Raw genomic sequence first — 18,281 nt, 5'->3', positions numbered from 1 at the left:
TTTCTCTCTCAGCAGAAAAAAAGACTGTTAACTCTTGTTTCCTGTTTGATCTAAGTTTATATTGTTTGTGTAACCTTTTATTTATGAAATCAATCCCCTGGTTTCCCGCTCTTCAGTTCTGTTCCTTCCTTCACTGCTGCACTGTGAATTTTTTTCATTTCTCAATTTAATTCTATTGATTTATTTTTCATGTGGATCCCAGCAACCACTTTATAGATCCTAATGGAGATTCATTAAAAAATGAAGAAATGAGATGAAATCCCGGAGAGTGTAATGGTTCCCTGAAATTAAAGGAGACTTCCTCCTCGGATTTGTGGAAAGACGCCAGAAACGAAGTAATTTAACCTCTGCTGCTCCAGCGGAGCCCTCAGCCGTGAACGACAGCGACTAAAAACAGGACACGCAGCAAGTGTGCAACAGGCTTTAACAATGAACCGATAACAACAGGATTGAATGTCTGTCTTAAAAGTTTGTTCCCAGGTTGGAATCCTACGGTTCAACTTTCACAGGGTGTCAGGAATGGTAGAAGTTCACCTTGATAGCAATCTGAATTATCCGTGGAGGAGCTCTCCCTCTCTGTCAGGGTTCAGGTCCAGACCCTCCATCTCCTCAACACAGTCCAGATCTCAGATTCTATCTCTCCCCTGTGAAAAAGTGTGTGTGTGTGTGTGTGTGTGTGTGTGTGTGTGTGTGTGTGTGTGATGGAGGGGGGGGGGGGGGGGTCTCACAGTTGTAAAGATGACGGAGAAGATAAGCAACCGTGGGGGAGTCCCTGGTCCTGCTTGAGCGGCCCTTCATTCGCTGCTCAAGTTGTCTGCCAATTTATTTCTCAATTTGTTTGGGCACGTTGGCGAGCCATCACTTGGTGGACTGGAGAGGAAATGGGCTGCTTGTGTCCTCGGGGGAGATTTCTCTTGGTGGGAGTCTCAGACCAAACCCAGCTAGGTATGCATGGTCCAACATAGACATAGATTCTGGCCTGAAACGGACTCAAATAGCTGGAGTGCCTGTCAATGAAAATGCGGTCGGTTGAGTTTGATTTGCAGGGGCCGGGCGGAGTCATGAGCAGCGTGCTGCCTCATTCTGCCTGAATGAGAGCTAATAGCAGCTAATGGAGCTAAAAGAAAAGGCGCAGGAGTATTTATCACTTCTTCTAACATTCAAGTCTTCCTACATTTGACAACCGTGTGTGTGTGTGTGTGTGTGTGTGTGTGTGTGTTGTCAACAATCCAGGCAGCAGGTCTGTAACTGCTGAGGCGAGTACAGCTACTGAGCGAGGAGCTGAGGAGTTACAGGGAGACTGACTTTATTCAGCTGGACACAAAGTAACTGCAAAGTAACGTCTGACTGATGCTCCTTCTGTGCTGGATGAGTAACAAAGCAGCAGTTACTTGGCAAATTTACGACATCAACCTTTGTATCGATCGCCCCCCCCAATCCCCAAATCCAAATTCAGAAAACAGCCATCCAAACAGCTCTGCACCCCCCTGCAAGCTCGCCTCTTTATTCAGCTTTAGTGGTTCTGGTCACCTGAGGCAACCATGGTAAGAAAAACAAGACAGACACAGACTGAGGAAGTCAACGCAGCACGTTGACGCAGGGGGAAAAGGTTTGAGGGGCAGCAGCCTAAATGAAACATGACAAGCTGCGCTGCTCTTGAACATTACTAAAACACCCGACTGCAGCACTTCAGTAATGCGCTTTCCCTGACCATTTGTCGAGCGAGAGACATTCTTGTTTTCCCAGAAATAACATTTCCTAACATGCTTTCCAGCTGTGAAATCTGATTTCAATCTATCCAAAGCTGCAACTGTACTCCCCCTCGCTCTCATGTCACAGAGACAGACGGCAGTGTCAGGGGAAGCGGTGATGTAAGAACAGGAAACGGAGGTAGCGGTTGACGATTTCCCAATCACCTGCTGGGCTTTTGATGTGCTAGAGTGGTTGAGCGAACAAGATGGCTGAAGGAAACAATGGCGAACAAGAGAAGGCGGACTGGGCCTGGCACTTAAAAAGAAGTTTTCTACTGCAGGGAGGCTGGTACCTGTGAGCAGGTTGAACAACCTCAGGAGCAGCCTGGAAGACCTTTACCAGGGCCAGTTTGGAGAAAAAATAATATCTGGGGGAATTAACCAGTAACAATGGACCAGCAAGTTGTCAGCCTCCTGCTCATCAATGACTCAAGCCTGCACATGGACACTAATGAGAAAAGTAGGAGCCAAAATATGGACTTTGAAATCAAAGAATGTGTGTTGTGAGTCTTTAAAGACAGAACAATCGTTGCGGCAGCAGATAAGAGCGGCATCATGCTCTCAGCGGAAGCTGCAGCTGTAAGATCTATTTATGCAGGAAAGGCAAATCAAACTTACCTTTTATTACTGAGGTTGACTCAAATAATCACTCTTCTATTTGAGCAAGGAATGGCTTTATTTATTCAATTAAAGAGACAATGTCGGAGTGGAGAATTAATTCTCTTTTAACTGCTGCCAGCACAATATGGCTCAACCGACATCCATATTAAAGACCCCAGTGCATTAATTAAAATTGGAAGCAACCAGTGCACTCAACTGCAATTTGAGCACACAAAAGAATCCGTTCATTTGGCCTAAAATAATCATTAAAAAAGTGCACATCCTGCTTCCTAACTCGGTGTAGAGTTTTGGTCTTATTTATTCATTGAAAGTCTATTAACCTGAAGGCACTTCGCAGCGAGGTTAATTTATTATTCAATAAGATTGGTTTTGCGGTGCAGGCACTCAGAAATTATATTTATACGAGACAAATGTGAAATAAATCTCTCGTTAAAGGGCTGAGAAGGGAGACAGAAGAGAAAAAAGTTGGAAGTGTAAATTATTCATTAATTCACATTTGAATCATGACAAATCAAACAGTTTTTGTCTGTCCTGAATGTCAGTTTCTACCAACAACAACATTTCCAACAATAATTTGATTTTCAGCCTCTGGGATAAAACCGACCACCGCGGCTATTGACTGTCTAATTTGGTAGACGCGGTCTGACCTTGAAAGACAGATACAGATCTGGGTCAGACAGCTGCACATGCTTACACACATGCAACATACATACATGCACACACAGACGAGTGGAGGCCCCCCCTCCGGCTCCTTTATTTTGTGATACTTTATCTCACTTCCAGTACATTACACACTTCCAGTTGATCACATTTCTAATTACTGGGATGCATGTTTTCTCCTCTGAATCCTCAGTGAGACGTAGAATTACGCAGAACCACCAAACACCAGGAAGTAAAACGTTCCGTTCGTAAGTTGCTCGATAGCTGCTGTTGTTGTTGTGTACTTGGAAGCACTTAATGCAAAGGGGAGCATGGGAATATTCTCTGTTAAATATAGCAGCCCAGTCACTGTGGTATTAAATCTCAGTCTGCCAAATAACAACACAGTTGCAGTGAGCGACTCATGGAAGACACAACATGGTGAGGGAGAACGGAACCAAACGCGTCCAAACTGGAGGAGAAGGGATCTTCTCATCGTCCAGCATGTCTGTTGCAGCTGCAGGGACTTCCAAGACTGAAAACGTGTTCCAAGGACTGCTCCTCTCTCGCGACGTTCACACCGACAGCAACCATTACACTACTGCCTTCATTCTGAATCTGTGGCAAGTTTATTGTCGTTTATTCATCATATTTCTGTTGAGGTGCTGGAGATTAAAGTGTGACTGATGGCTGAAGGCGCGTCTCCTCATGACGCCGCTTCATCCAGCATCAGAGTTTGACCTCAAGCCACATCTGTCCTGTTGCCAGGGTGGTGTATCTTGAATGTATTCTTGCCATTCATGCAAAAGAAAAAAAAGAAAAAGAGGATTTTTTAGTTTTGAGGCAAGTTTGTGACGCTCGTACCGGACACGTCTCATAATGTGTAGATTCCAGCAGGACTCAATGGAGCCACGAAGGAGCAAACATGTCCACACACTTCCAGTGTCTTCATGATCAGAGCTCAGTCCTAGGGTCCGGCCATGGTGGTGGAACGTAGTGTGAGCTTGTCCTCATGATTCTGAGTGGATTCGAGTTGTTTTCTTCATCAAACTTATTTAAAAATGTTACAAGGTTGCCAGCTCTGATCTCAGTCTCTCAGTGACTTGTGCTTTGCTTTACGATGCGACTGCAATTATTTTACGTCTCAGTTGGCACCAGGTTTGAGTTGTACAACCACCCCGAAGTAGACGGGGGTCACTGCAGTCGTTCAGTCCCAAACCTTTCAGATTCATCTTCATAAGACCCTGTTTACAGCGGCCCAGCCCTCTTCGCTGTCCTGCCATCCTCCTCCACTGGAACTGAAACTGCCCCTGCAACAAATTGTTCATTTTCTGATGTAGCTTGAGGCTGAATTCATATGCTTTATAACAGAAAATGGTAATCTTTCACAGCTCCAGAAGAAGTTGACAGGACATTTCTTGCACCTTGCAATGGGTGAAAAAAGGGACTTAAATCAAAGTTGTTCTCTGAGGTAAAAGAACTCTCCAAGCCGGGTGTAAAGAGTGGACCTCAGCACTGGCTAAGTAAAGTGCAATCCTTATCTTTTTTGATAGTTTCCTGCAGACAAATGCAAGTCATCTCACCCAAGTGCACTCCGAGTGGAGTGTTGTTAAGGAAAAAAAAAAAAAAAAAAAAGCCTCTCAGACTCCATTACTTCTTTGGCCGTCCTCCAGCGTGGATATTTTTCAGCGTTTAGCGAGGAAAGATAAAACAAGCACACACCGAACTGTTCCCGTCAAATTTCCGTCACATTGTATGATCGCTGCAGGTGTAGAACACAGCCAGCGTGTTTCTCTCTGGAAATCTTCCTGTTTAATTTCCCAGTCCACCATCCTGAGAGGATATGTTAAATGTGCCTGGCCTGGGGATGTTTGATTTCTCTCTGCTGTGCTCCCTTCCATCTGACAGATTGGAATAATAAGGAGAGCTAATTGGAGAGGCTGCTCATATGCTGATTAGATGTGATTTCTTAAAAGAAGCATCCTCCTCTTTTCTTTTTTTTTGCTCTACATTTACATACATATACATACATATGTGCATATATAATGTGTGTGTGTGTGTGTATTTCTTTTTCTCCTCCCCTTCCGTTTTGATTTCAAACGTTCCATTTTGGGAGTTTTGGGGACTGTTAGCTTCCATGCTAGCAGTACCACTGCAGTATGTAAATCCGCATCTGCATACCTGCACTGGTATCGTCCTGCCTCCTTCCAGCTGATAAAAACATACCCGGACCGGTTTCCAGTTCCTACTGCTTCCCACGCCTTCTCACCCACAGCAGGTTGATGCCTGAGCCCTTCAGTCTGTGACTGCAGCTTCATTTGCGCTCAGAGAAAAACACTGGAACAGGCTGAAGTTTCAGCGTTTTCTGAACTTGAGCTAAGTGCAAGGGAGCAAACCTGAAGGAGTTTACTTGAGTTTCACCCTTGTGTTTTAATGTCTGTGTGAGTGTGTATTTGTGCGTACATTTGAGCTATCGCACGTCAACAGTAGGCGCTTGCCTGCTAATGTTACCGTGAATTTTTTTTTAAAGATGTAGCCAACATGCCACTTTGAAATAAATCCTAGAACCTGAGCCGCTTAGATAGAGACGCATTTCAAATTTTTTTGTACTCCACTACTTCAAATTATCATTCAAGTAGTCATTCAAGTAAGAACAAAGCAGCCAGGCTCTGCCTCTGTCTCCCCTCTGTTCCTTTAGCTCAATGCTCCAGTCCTCTGTGTGAGCTCTTGATGTTCGCAAATGATCTTTTAATTCCCCGCTTTTATTTTTGCAGCTAGTGAGGGATGCTACCTGTGTAAAAAGGCAAACAAAAGAAGATTATTTAGCAAGCTCTTCCAAAGAATCAAACTTTTTGTGAAGATTTTTGGATGTCGACTCAATTTCTCACTGGTGTGATGAAAGCGTGACTTCTGTTTGCCCTGAGGAGGCAGGACAGCTGGCTGACAGTTAAATTTATACTTCTGCCTTTATGGGAGTTTCCCCCCCAGAAAAAAACATTTAAATCTAAATGCATTTGAGATCATTTATGGGTTCTGGAACAAAGTTATATGTAGTTAATCTGTTGTGAGCATTCATGTTTAGTTGGTCTTGGACAGATTTGGGGAGGATTAAGTGATATGTTTGCAAGTACTCACAAGTGTGTGTCCTGAGCTCACAAAGACATTTAAAAATGCAGTTTTAGGGTGAAGAAACACTTCAACAGGAGCTCCTGAAGTGTTTCGGTCATTGAGAACACACTGCCTGGCTTCTTAAATGTGCTAATTTACAGCTTTCCATCTTTTTTATTGTTTCACGACAAAGCTCTCTGCTCATTGCTTCACTATGAATGTGTGTTCCCAGCAGCTTGTCCGGCCTGTTGGGGAGTCGTCTATTGTGTGACGGTTGTCGAGGAGGCACCAAAGCTATAACACCAGTGTCATGACTGTTGTGAACTCCAGCTGAAGTCACATGAGCAGCGGTTGTGGTGCCTCAGCTTCTTTTCTCACGGCGCCCTCCTTCCTGAAGCATCTTTGTAATAATGTTCATAACTTGTGCCAGGCGAGAGCACTTCTGCCTGGCCTTGACAACTCTGATAGCTCTTTGGAAAATCAATGCTCAAATTGAACCCTACCAGAGCCTGCGGGTGAAAGGCAGGGGAATGAGCTAAGTGAAGTTTCGACGGAGAATGTAGTGAGTAGCGAGGAGGAACAGGCAGGGGAGGAGAGGAATGAAGATGTCAGGGGAGCAAAGGAAGAGGACGATGACTATGAATCGAATCCTCCCAAGTCGAGCTTTGGGTCGGTATGGAGCGTGAAGCTAAATATGATAGAAACCCCTCCGTAAACCTCGGGTGCCTGTAGAGGTAAATCCCCACTTATCAAAACCTTCCATAGTCCCACAACAATGTGAACGCTGGGAAATTTGGGGAAATAAAAAAGTTCCTCTGCTGTGTAAATGCTTACCATCCCTACATGGAAACATTTAGCAGCATGGCAGTGGTGTGGTAGCATTTTCTTCTTCTATGGTGAGGCGCTGAACTCCCTCCGCCTTACGTGGCTGTACGTGCAAGTCCTGCAAATGGCTTAATCTGTCGATTATGTTCACAATTAAATCAACAAATCATTTCAAGGACTTTTGAAAAATGCTCTCAATAACTTGTCAGGAGCCCAGAGAGAGGTGTTCCGTTTGCTTCCCTCCATCCAGCATCACTGCGCCGGTGCAATGACCAGGCAGCAGAGAGCAAACATGCTCGTCACCCTGCAGCGGATCTTTTTACGGGTGCAGTTCCTGGGATTTATTCAATTACTTAGAAAAATTCTGCTTTTCTCCGTGTATCATACTCCAAATGAGAAATGTGGCTTTTGAAGCTGTTCAGTGAGACTTGTCTTGTGGGGAGCAGCCCCCCAGGGAGCAGCAGTTGTTCCCTGGTCTGAAAGCGCCTTTATTTGGATAATCCCTGACACACCAGGCAACGCAATCTCAAAGAATTATGTGACATGACCATGGCTTCCTCAAACCACACTAAGTGGTGGCGGCAGCATGTAATGTTCGCCCCCCCAGAAACAATGGCAGTGACGGGATCCTTTCCGTTGGTGGACACATCCACTCTGCTGGTCCAGGGGGGTCGTGGTCTTTGCAACAGCCAGTTAAGCCTCCTGGAGACGTATCTGACCATGGTTTGTAAAATTACAGAGAAGACGAGATGGATGGCGCACTTTCTTGTGAGGCTTTAAGCACTCTGACATGTAAAGTGTTGTATATGACAGACAAGGACAAGGACAGGAAATCAAGGCCAAGGGGAGAGGAGGAAAGGAATTATTTCAGCTAAAGAATCAGAGCCATGTGCAGCATGTAGAGGGGAGATATAGGAGATGGGAATGTAATTATAGGGCGAGAGCATCACATATGAAGTGTTCTGGATCGAGGACAGCTGGGAGCGAGAGGCAGCGACTGGTTCTGCTGCCCTCAACAAACTGCGGGAAGTTGTTTTTCTCCACTGAAGAGCTTTCATAGCGCCGCCAGCCATCATCCTGGAGGTCCAACAGGTCGGTGACGCGGCGGCTCGCTGTGTGAAGCAGGGATGAAGCCACCGTAGACAGGGAGGACAAATGCTAGTCCTGGCGGGATTTTACCACTTTATCGATGAATGATGAAGGCTCCAGGTTTACTAGCCAATGAGATTCGTGAGCATTTGCCACTTCTTCGGTGATCGTAAACTCTACAACGACGGTGTCATCTAAAATGTCCAGTCACAGATTCGTACTCCAAAATACCCCCAGAAGTCTGAAGGATTCGAAAACTGCAGCAGTCAAATTCATGCAACTCTGTTAAAACTGAATTTGATTTGGGGAACTGAAGTATAACACATGTAATTTAAGCTATGATCGATCATTTCTGAGTTTGAAAAATCTGTACAGTATGTATCCAACATGCTTCAGTGTCCTGAGTTTAAAACCATTCAATCCAACCTCAGTCTTGACCTGCAAGCCATTTTTTATGCGTCACTGAAAACATATTTACTGGTACGAAATGGAAGAAATGCACCTCGAACATGTAGCTGATTATGCGTGCTCTCGGGATCTCTAAAAAAGTATTTCACAAAATTGGAGTAGCAAATATTGGAGCAGCATTTTCAGTGGTTGTTTTACCGTTTGTGCCGGGAAAAAATGTCCTAAGCACAAGAGTTCAGATTAGAGTTGCAAGGTTGGGAACAACATTATTTTCTGAAAGGAATATTTTCAAGTTTTGTGGCTGTTATCATCAAAAGCAGTGTTCATTCCTATTCTTCACTCGATATCATTTAGTCCTGTGCCTCTGTGCTCAAACTAATAATGGTGATCTTGTATGGTTCCTTTCGCTACGGGAGCCCTTGTCGTCATTTAAAAGCAATGGACCTTTTCAAAGAAGCCATTATGCTGTACTGTAATTCTCGGTGAGTCACGGTGATTCAAAAAGAGTCAAATAATTGCACTAAAATTATATAACAAGCCGGCAGTGGGCCTCTAAGTTGGACAGGTTGCCATAGTTATTATCCACTCCCGGAGGGCTTAGCTGATCTCTAAACAAACTTCCCGTGTCGCAGTAAAATCCTCCCTATACTTCTCACTTGTTGTAGAGTACCACACCATTCTGTTCCACCTCTCTCTCTCTCTCTCTCTCTCTCTCTCTCTCTCTCTCTCTCTCTCACACACACACACACACACGCAGACTGAGGGACGACTGGCTCTTCACCTGTGAGCAGCAGATACAGCTTTCCAGCCGCGGTGACTGTTTTGGCCCTGTTTACCACTGCTAACACCTTGAACACGCAGCTTCGTAGCTGACGTCGTAAATTGCCGCGTTCACCCTGGTTGTGTGCTCCCATTCAGGCCACTCTGAGCCGGAGCTGATAGACACCTGACTGCTGTGAGGTCATTAAACCCCGGAATCCATGGTGGTTAAACCTGCTCCCGTGGCAGGAGAAAGCCAGATGTTAGTGGGAGATGGGGGGTTTTGGCCAGTGAGAATGGGGCTCTGGAAAGTAGGAGAAACAGTACAGTCTCACCATAAACTATAATCCCTATGTTTAACTAAATCACACACATTCAGGCTGTTCTACACGACGTCCTTTGATAACTAATATTCTTTCACCAAACTTCCCCAAAACTGCGGAGCCCACCGGGGGAGGCCCACCGCCTCGCGCTCGGAAAACCTCTGCTATAAAGCCATCTGTCTTCTCAAATTGTGTCTGCACATTTGCATTTTATGTCTTTGATTCCGCCTTTTTCCACATTCACGTTTGCTTCTCTAATTCAAAGTGATTTCCCTCTCCAGACACGAGCTCCGTGCGTCTATCAAGCAGCTGATTAGATCAAGTGTCAGCACCTCAACAGATTCCTGCGGTGAGAGGCAGGCAAGTGAGCAATAACACACTCCCCGCCTCCATCTGTTGCTCTTAACTTTATTTCCTAGACACCCTCCTCTGGCTTTCCATATTGACACCAACATCACGACTGAGCTCAGTGAACGACTCGTACTAACTCAGCCCACCCCCGTGGTTCACACAAGCGCCAGGTATTTTCAACAACAAATACTTCATTCTGCCTTCATGAAATTTGAAGCATATATGTGTCTTCAAAATGGCGGTTGCTCTGTGCCTCTAACGATTACATCTACACCTCAGAAATTATAAAAGTGATAGCGTTAATTTGTGCAGATGGTCTTGCGGAAAAGAAAGTCCCTTATTTTCAGCAGAAATCCCACAATCCCACCTGACCATAAGCCTGTCTGCGATGCTAACTTCATGTTTGCCCCCCCCCCCCCCAAAAAGCGTCTTCCCTCTAACTCTCTGTGGGGAACAGAAAAAGGAGACAAGTTGTTTTCTTGCCGTTTGTTGTAAACTGTAAATGAATTCATCCTGCCATTATAGAAATATCTGTCCTTCCATCACTCTTCATTTCATCCTCTCCTCATCAGCCCTGCATTTACACCTCGGCTGAGCTTAAAAGCGTTTCATCTTCTTAAGTCATCGTTTAGACTTTCTCCTGTGCTAATTGAAACAAAATACACAGAATAGTTGCACAAAGGCTTACTTCTGGTGTCACAGCCTCCCTGCTGGGAGATTCTCTAATGTGGTTCTTTCTCTCCAAGACCAATCAAAAAGGTTGATAATTGGAACAGCGGGGGTATTGGCGGGAGGTCATGTGGACATTGCCTTGTGTTGCCAGATTGCTCTCTAATTCACTGCCCGTGTTCTCTCTCTCTCTCTCTCTCTCTCTCTCTCTCTGTCTGTCTCTGTGTGCATTTACAGCCTTAATTTGGACGCTGTCACCCGAGGAGTGATGTCCACCTGTTGTCTGCCAAGTGCTCGGGTTCCCTCTTCATTCAGTGTGCTGGTGGAGACGCAGCAGTAATTGTGTGGGGGTTTATGTGTTTGCAGTGTAAGCAAATCCTCTCTCTTTAAATTTTAACCTACTGCACACTAAAAATAATGACATGCGGAGTCACCAGACTGTAATTTTTTATTAAAACTGTCTTGTTTAGTCCTCTCTGTTCCAATTTGTGCCCCAAGCTTGAATGCTGATGTATGAAATGGAGAAAGCTGGTTAAGTGACTGTCTGAAATTTGTAATATCGGATAAAATGGAGATTTGGATTAATTAGACAGCAAAATTATGTTCCTGGTATCAACATGAGCAGTAGCTGAGGGGTTACGGTGATTTGGACTCAACAATATCCATCGCACCCTTTAGAGTGGGCCATCAGACAACACCTGGGCCATCATTGAACACCTGGGCCATCAGACAACACCTGGGCCATCATTGAACACCTGGGCCATCAGACAACACCTGGGCCATCAGACAACACCTGGGCCATCAGACAACACCTGGGCCATCATTGAACACCTGGGCCATCAGACATCACCTGGGCCATCAGACATCACCTGGGCCATCAGACATCACCTGGGCCATCACACAACACCTGGGCCATCAGACAACACCTGGGCCATCAGACAACACCTGGGCCATCAGACAACACCTGGGCCATCAGACAACACCTGGGCCATCATTGAAGACCTGGGCCATCAGACAACACCTGGGCCATCATTGAAGACCTGGGCCATCACACAACACCTGGGCCATCACACAACACCTGGGCCATCAGACAACACCTGGGCCATCAGACAACACCTGGGCCATCATTGAAGACCTGGGCCATCAGACATCACCTGGGCCATCACACAACACCTGGGCCATCACACAACACCTGGGCCATCACACAACACCTGGGCCATCACACAACACCTGGGCCATCACTACACAACTAAAGGTCCCTGCAGATGCATATAATCAGAGAACCCACCAAAAACTGTGGTGAGAAGCAGCTTGTTATCCCCAGAAGAATGAGCAGAGAGGTATAGTTTAGTATAGTATTCTATAGTCTGTAGTGCAGTATATTATAGATGTTATAGTATACGAGTAGTGACGTTTGTCCTCCTGTTGCGTAACTAAAGGTGATAAATATCTGCATGTGTGGAGGTGGAGGGAGCGATGGATGGATTGTGAGACAGGAAAGACACATGTACTGAGAGGAAAAGGAACAATATTCAGCTGAATAAAACTTCTGATCATGCACCACATGACGAACAGGACCCATAAAAACTGAGCCCCCTAACTTGCAGCTGCTATTTCTTTGTTATTGGATATCCGTTTTCTTTTCATCATAAATTGTGCCACACATCTGTGCTAAATGCACAGTTTTGTTTTTTTCTCTTTCAGAGTTTAATGATCAGGACCAGATGTCACCAGATGTCATCGGTGCCATCATTCATCAGCGCTAGCAGGATAACTGTTACCATCCCTAAAGGTGAGACAGAACAAAACCTGTTCCAAATCCTTTATTCAAGGATCAAAAGTCCCATCATGCTTGTCTTCATTATGGTCACACGCTTGTCGATCAGGAAGTGGCCAGAAGTCACAATGCAGGACTGAATTGCCCTTCAGAGAGTTCACGCTGGCTTTCTGCAATTAACTCCACCTTTGCCTGCATGCTACTTGATCAGCTCCTCCATCTAGTGTGTAGACAACAAGATTAGCTGCGGTCAGTGCCGGGCTGGACCGGGCCAGGACAAAGGGTGACAGAGTCCCATCAGTTATCCGGCTCTGATTCATGGCTCAAAGAAATTAAGGATTTTCAGACAGAAGACACACCCGGGAGAGTTTGAGGGTCCGTTTGCCTCGGTGGGATAGAGTCGCGCCTGCTCAAGCTTTTCAAATATTACCTTCCAAAACAAATTGTGCAAAACTGGCCTTTAAAAGGTTAAAATTCTCAACTCCAATGAAAATCTGGTAGTTTTGTTCAAGTTTGAAGTTAATGAATAGCTTCCGGAAACAAAAAAACATTGAAAAGGTAGCAAGCAGGGGGAGGAGGACTTATTGAGGAGGACTGGTTTTTATTTCCAGCTGCTGCCAGAATGTCAATGACCACTTTTGCTCCCTAACCGCGACCATCTGTTATCACCTGTGAACACAATGAGACACAGTCACTTCCTCAATGCTTTTTTTTTTAAATTAAATCTACAGTCAAACCTCCATCTCGGTTCTGACATTGTCACAGTCATCAACATTTTGAAAGGCGTGACAGACACGCGTCATGTCGGAGGAGGTTTGGGTTGGATGACTCGCAGTTCAGGCTATGCAAACTAAAAGGGTGTACTTCAATGGAAAAATACTCTAAAATATTGTCTTACCGGTTAAATTATTCATAGTTTCATTTATTGGTACATACACTCACAGGCAGCTAATTCCATCAGAGAGTGTATCAGCCAAACAGCTGTTGCCCAGTTGTCCTCTGGTGTAAATCTCGAACCAAAAAAAACAAGCAAACATCTTAAGTTGGAGTGTGGCTGAGTGTAGAAATACATTACTTTGAGTTTCCACTTGTAAATGAAATTGGTTTCCTCACCAGTCTTAAGCGCATTTGCACTGAGTACATTTCAACCTTCACTTCCCCAAGTTAAGATGCAGGAGCACCGGCGCTTTGCATGTAAATCTCTGGAGTTTAAGCACACAGCCTACGCTCGCTGGCTCACTCTGTCTGTCGCTTATTCTATTCTCTAACACACACACACACACACACACACACACACACACACACACACACACACACACACACACACACACACACACACACACACACCAAATCCAACTTTGACTAAAACTCTATAACTTGCATTCACTGTAGGGCAATTCCAAAACTTGCAGATTCAAGCATGGACACACACACACACACACACACACACACACACACACACACACACACACACACACACACACACACACACACACGTCATATTTGCAAGAGAAGGAGACATGACGAGCTGATACTGGTAAGCATCATGGGTAACGTCATTTATGTCAGGTACACACTCGTTTACGTGAACATTAAATGAATGATGTGAATCCCTGCAGAGATCACATTGTGAACGCAAAACAGAAAATGAAAAACATTCCATTCCTCCAGAAGAGTTTGAGCCCGTCAAGTTTAACAGTGAAGGGAGGGAATTAAAATTGATCCAATACGTTTATTTCTATCTCTTTGTAGCATCCGGGACACCACAATAGTCCTGAACTATCAATATTTAAAAAGCCTTCATCCTAACGATGGCTTCCTAAGAGTTTAAGTGTACCCTCTGCCTGAAACGAGCTGTTTTAGCTCCTGCCTCTTTAAGCCCCCCCCCCCCCCAAAGAAGCCCACTTTCTTCTAATTGGCCGATGTCCTGAAGGCTGCCGAGGGGCAGCACCTCTACTTTGTGAGGATGCTGTGCTGAGGAGATGACAAGGAGGCTGCTGAAATCACCAATGTAGGAAAGTATTTGCACTGCTCGTGAATACATATTCATGCTGCAAGATTTAGCCAAAAAGTCACATTGTCATCGCCGTGGCAACACAAACACATTTGCTCACTGCTGTTAATTACTGCATTTTTATATTCATGTCTGCAGTTGATCAGTGGCTCAGGCTGACAGCGTGACTGTGATTGGTTTAACCGCGCAGCCTTGAGGGAAGGGTTTTAAGTTTAAGATGATTTTGTGATTTTAGTCACGTTTATTATGAACCTGAAAACATGAAGAAAAGAATCTTATCAATTCACACGCTTGTGATATTTCTTCTTATGTTTTTTTGTGAAAGTTAAACCAAAGCAGAAGGGAGCGATGTCTCCTGGATACACATCCCACAGTTGTCTCTGACAGGTGATCGTTCGTCAATATCATGTGGTTCCGCTCAACTTTCCCCTGAAACCACAGTATTGCATGAATGGCACAAATTAGAAACTTGGCCTGGAAGTTTGACCAAAGCGAAGCGACTCCAGGAAGAAGAGGCTCGTGTCTGACACAGCGGATACCTGCGTTTAATTTGTACGCTGCAGAAGAACCAAAGAATCATATCAAGTAATAGCTTTCATATTTCATTATGAAAACAGTCTCTCGCCAAACCAGAAAATGAATCCAAACAGAACATCCCGCATAATTCAAGTGTTCCGCAGCTGAGCGACCACGAGTCCAAACGTCCAATATTTACACAGTTGCTTGACCTCCTTCTCCTGCTCGCAGGGTTCTAACCGCCCCGCAGCCCCACGGTCCTGCTGCTGCTGCGTGTTTGTGGATTAATGCTCGACGATAAGTCACTTCATGGTTGCTTTTTTTTTTTTTTAAACTCACAAGAGTTGTGGCGGCCCAAAGGGACCGACTGCACGTGTTGTGCTGCTGGCAGCAGTTCCACGCCATTTCACCTTTGCTGTCGCTGAGAAAATCTGTAAAACAGCACCCAAGCTTTTGACCTGGACTTTGACTCAAAAAGCTGTCTCGAGACGCGGGCTCATGTCTACTTGAGACCTGACTCAAGTCTCCCTCAGTCCGGTCAGAAAACTGCAATGTTCACTTCAACGATGGGCACTTCAAGTACTTGACGGACATAGAACATTTTCTTGCAATTAGTCTGGAAAGACGAGTCCTTGAAAAATTCAGAGGGCATCATGGACGCGTGTTGACGGGACAGAGAGGGAGTTCAAACTTACCTCACAACCTTTGGAATGTTCCATTTATCAGCCGGTGTTGTTTTCAGTTACACTCCGACAACACGGAGTCCAGTTACTACAGTTTACAGTTCTGTGGTATCAAACATGGCCGCCTCCTCTCCATGGTAACGCCGTTTAACCGAAGCCCTCAGTATTCACAGAAACCCGTCACCAAGTCCTGAAGGTGGCTCTGACTGCCCCCCCGTAGGAGGACATCCAACTGGCACCACATTCCAGTCAATCAATATATAATTCCTGCTTTTTGACCAAATTCAAGAGAATTTTTTCAGGATATTCAGATTTATTGTAAATAAATGTTCTTACATAATATTTTATATTTGTATTGATAATCACAGATCTGTGGATTAATACTGCCGTCATGGTGTATCATAGTACCTTGAGTTGCTCCGTGATGGCCGCCACTCGTTTATACGGAGGCATCACGGCGGGGGGCTCCAGGTCACGGGGATCACTTCAGACAGGCAGCATGGAGGAATTTTGTGGTTTTATTGTGCATATTTTGTGTGATTAAATGTTGGTCTCCATTTTCTTCAATTGCTTGGCAGATTGAGGCGACAACTTTCCTCCAGTAAAACTCCAGCAGCGTGGGGGGGCTGAAAAACTTCCCCCAACCTTTCACCTGCGTGGGGGCGAGGACATGATGGTTGCACTGTCCCTCGAATAAACGCTCTGCTCATCTAAGATGGCAGCACTTCTGACCTCATTGCCAACTCATTCTTCAGTCCACTGAAGGAAGCAGAGGGGGAGCAGTGTGTGTGTGTGTGTGTGTGTGAGTGTGTATACATGAATGTGTGTACACATAGGAGTTTTAAGCAGATGTACTCAATCGGATGGCAGCAGACTATAGCGAATCATCTGAATGGACAACTGTAGTTGTCTGAAGTACAGGGCCAACTTAATAATCACACACACACACACACACACACACACACACACACACACCTATAATGCAAGTGAGTGAGTTGCAGCCCTCTCACTGGTCCAGCTGCACATTACATTCCTTCCACTTCTGCCTCCCTCTGGCTGGACGGCCATAAGTCCTCTCACTCTCACTCTCAGTCAATGTGAAGCTGTGAATAATGGATGAAGTACAAGTAGTGAGTGACCACAGCAGAGCAGCCACAGGACCAACACACTTGCATTTTATCTCCATCTCAGTCTTAACAAGTCAGCGGGGTAACACCTTTTCTTTTTTTTCTTTTTCTTTTTTTCAGACTAGCACGATTTGTTCTTCAGAAAAGTTTCGCTCAGCCAGCCATCCTCTCGGGCAGCCTCCAGTGAGCTGACCCTGGATCAGCAAGCTTCAGTGTTTACCATCTTCTTTGACCTTAAAACCACTCGCTATGTCAGTCTCCATATGTGAATAATGGCAAGACCATCACACACGCGCGCACACGCACACACACACACACACACACACACACACACACACACACACACACACACACTCACTCTTCATCCCCTTAAGGAAGCACGACCAGGCCAGCTCTCTCCCTTCAGTTGGTTTGGTTGGAGTTATTTCTCTCCATCAGTGAGAGATCGATTTATTTCAAACATATTAGAATAAAACAGACCCCATGAAGCGAAACAAAAGAATAGCAAGTAACAAAAATAACAGGGCCTGAGCCTGAAGGTGCTTCTGATAAAGATGAACTGTTGCTGCACAGCTTTTGATGAATAAGCTTTATTGTGGAAAGTATGAGGATTGGTGATGTGATAGACAAATGGATGTACGTTTTCATCATTCTGAAGAGTATTTCTCTACTCTTTTTCAATGTACATGCTTAAACTAGCACGTTTGCAGTGAAACCTTACTGCAAACATGTTTTTCTGCAGTTTTACTAGATTAAATAAATGGCAGTAATGAAAAAGAAATGAAATCTTTTTAAAAAGCTGTCATTGCACTTGGTCCCTGGATGCCTTCAACCTTCAGGCTTTAGTGGTGCTTTGCAGTTCAGTGTCTCTTGATCTAGAAAGCACTATGACGTCGTTTAATTCCAGTGTGTTCGCACCAGTCGTGTCACTGAACATCAGCCTGGTTGCTTCGGTGGAATCCTGCCAACAAGCCAGCCAATCACGTCAACCTGGGTGAACCTCAAACTTTATTTTTCATGTTTTACGTTCTTGTTTTTTAGTTTTTTTACATGTGTTGCTTGTCAAGAGGCTCACATCGCTGAATGTTTACTTGTAATCTGCTCGTCAGACCCGTTTGCGGCGTCAGGGGTTCCCCCTCCCAAACGCATCAGCACCGTCCGAGCCTGGTGCTTTACGACCCATCAGCAGTGACTGGTGCTGGATGCATCAAATATTCCTGTAAGGCTGTCAGAGCTTGAGTGATGCTCAATGACCTTTCTGTTACAACAGCTGTTTAACAAACTGAAATATTCTACACATCCCTCCGTATGTTTTATTGGTTCAGCGTTTTCATCACCGCATCTCATTTCCTCCTGCCTCAGCCAGCCGTACTCCCTGCCAGTTTTATGCAGATTCATTATATTTGTGTTAGAAGGTGGAATGGGTTTCCTCTAAAAATGCAAATTTAACTCTGACAGAGAGTTATAGAATATATTTACCCCACAGCTCTGTTTCTAATTAATCATCAGTATTTTATATTAGGGCTGCGAAGGAAGGCTCTGAGAATGGAGGGACAGGATAAATGGTCTGGGCGTGGCACTCATAAGCTGCCTGAGAAGGCTGATGAACAATAAGCTCTCT

General features: G+C 44.9%; 1 protein-coding gene across 2 annotated transcripts in view; it reads right to left on the bottom strand.

Moving 5' to 3' along the window:
- The window catches only part of gfra1a (gdnf family receptor alpha 1a), an 87,971-nt gene that overhangs the window by 47,118 nt on the left and 22,572 nt on the right, over positions 1-18,281 (bottom strand). The window lies entirely within an intron of this gene.

Source organism: Aulostomus chinensis, chromosome 16, assembly GCF_037954235.1.
Source record: "Aulostomus chinensis isolate RoL2024-O1b breed Wild chromosome 16, RoL_Achi_v1.0, whole genome shotgun sequence".
Taxonomy (NCBI): domain Eukaryota; kingdom Metazoa; phylum Chordata; class Actinopteri; order Syngnathiformes; family Aulostomidae; genus Aulostomus; species Aulostomus chinensis.
The sequence above is the reverse complement of the archived record's forward strand: the minus strand, read 5'-3'. Positions and strand labels throughout refer to the sequence as shown.